Raw genomic sequence first — 2,477 nt, forward strand, 5'->3', positions numbered from 1 at the left:
AAGTCACAGCAGGGAAGGAAACGGACTTGGTTCTGAGCATCTGCCAGTGCTGGGCTCTGCGTAGGTGGCTTCTGCAGACATTCTATTAGTCAGTCCTGGTAATGTTCCATAGCTGCAGGACCCGAGCCTCTACCCTGGGGAGAAGAAATGGATCTTGCTGTTTTACTGAGAGCTCCAGACTCTGTCCAGAGTAAAGTTCAGGCAACCAGGCCTGGTCAGCCCAAGATGAGGTGAGTGTTGGGATGGGCAGCAGGTGTCTGCCCACCTCCTCACATCTGTTACCAACCCAGTAGCGGGGGAGATTTTGTATTATAACCTGTTCAATTTTCCTTTTTCCTAAATTGTACTCTCGACAAGGATAGTGGCCATTGCCTAATTACATCAAAAGATGCAAATGACCTCCGCTGATTTAAAAGAAATGGTGAGAGGATTCACTGAGTCTTTCCCAAGGATCTCATGTGTTATTTTCATTCAAGCCAACATCACCAACTCCCAGTCTTCATCCTCAGATGAGAGTGTCCTACATTAGATATTTGACTACTTGGTCCCCAATTTGTGACACTGTTTGGGGAGGTTTAAGAGGTGCAGCATTAATGGGGAAAATGTGTTACTGGAGAGGGGTTTTAAGGGTAAAACCCTTACCTTGCCAGTTTATTAAGAACAAAGACCACAACACTTTGGAAACTCATACTATAGTGTGAAGAGCTGAATGAGGGTTGGAGAGATGGCTCAGTAGTTATGAGCCCTTGGTGTTCTTACAGAAGACCAGACTTAGGTTCCTCACACCCAGATAGGGTGTTATCATTTCAGCCACAATAAGGCTGACACTTCCAGGTACTAGGGCCATGCATGTGCAGACAAGCCCTCAGGCAGAAGTGCCTAATGGCCCCAGGGTTGTTAACCTCCTTCCCTCCCCTCCCCTCCGTGACCCATGACATGTGTGGTTACATCATCCACGTATGACTCAACTAAGCTCTTGCATGCATGTGTGAGTCCCGGCATCTGCATATGACATAGTCACATCATCCCCCTGTGCACATGCGCTAGGCAGCCATCTTCACAACCCCTCTAATAAACTCCTAAGTGGGGTTGTTATGTGTCCTGTGTTTCCTTCTCACTCACGCCAGGTAATTTCACAGGGTAGCTCACAACTACCCTGTAACTCTAGTTCTAAGGGATCCAGTACGTTCTTCCAACCCTTGAGCACCTGCATATACAGGCACACACTCACATAAACACCCATACAATTTTTTTTCAATTTTTAAGCAATGTTGAATGATAATGAAATTTAATAACAGCTTTTCTGCCTTGCGAGAATGCAGACTTTTCTGAGGTGAGTAACCTGAGGTGTGTTTAGTCAACGAGGGGAGTCAACATGCACACATTTGTGTTATTTGTAAAAGCGATGCCGTTCAATCAGCACCGAAGACATTCCTGACATTCAAAGTCTGTTTCTCAAGCAGAGGCCTGGAAAGCACTTTCTCCCTTTAACAGACACACAGCATTGCCTGATTCCCTGGATTCATTCTTAGTTAAGAAGTCGTGGGGACAAAAGAAGTGATATAAACTTATCCAGTGTTTAATCCAGTCCTGTGGTGGGCACGTGCCCATGCCTGCTAGGCCTAAGGCATTACAGCAAGCACTGAGATGCCAGGTGAACAAGACAGAGTGGTTCACAGCTCTCGAGGAAATGACAGGACAAATATGAGTGGTGTCATGGCATATGGGTGGTACCATGGCATGTGGGTGGTACCATGCCATGTGGGTGGTACCATGACATGTGAGTGGTACCATGCCATGTGGGTGGTACCATGACATGTGAGTGGTACCATGCCATGTGAGTGGTACCATGCCATGTGAGTGGTACCACGACATGTGAGTGGTACCATGCCATGTGGGTGGTACCATGCCATGTGGGTGGTGCCATGGCGTGAGTGGTACCATGCCATGTGAGTAGTACCATGCCATGTGGGTGGTACCATGGCATGTGAGTGGTACCATGGCATGTGGGTGGTACCATGCCATGTGAGTGGTACCATGACATGTGAGTGGTACCATGACATGTGAGTGGTACCACGACATGTGAGTGGTATCATGCCATGTGAGTGGTACCACGACATGTGAGTGGTACCATGGCATGTGAGTGGTACCATGACATGTGAGTGGTACCATGACATGTGAGTGGTACCATGACATGTGAGCGGTACCATGCCATGTGAGTGGTACCATGGCATGTGAGTGGTACCACGACATGTGAGTGGTACCAAGGCATGTGAGTGGTACCACGACATGTGAGTGGTACCATGACATGTGAGTGGTACCATGACATGTGAGTGGTACCACGACATGTGAGTTGTATCATGCCATGTGAGTGGTACCATGACATGTGAGTGGTACCACGACATGTGAGTTGTATCATGCCATGTGAGTGGTGCCACGACATGTGAGTGGTGCCATGCCATGTGAGTGGTACCATG

The sequence above is a fragment of the Arvicola amphibius genome, chromosome 2 (genome assembly GCF_903992535.2).
Source record: "Arvicola amphibius chromosome 2, mArvAmp1.2, whole genome shotgun sequence".
Lineage (NCBI taxonomy): Eukaryota > Metazoa > Chordata > Mammalia > Rodentia > Cricetidae > Arvicola > Arvicola amphibius.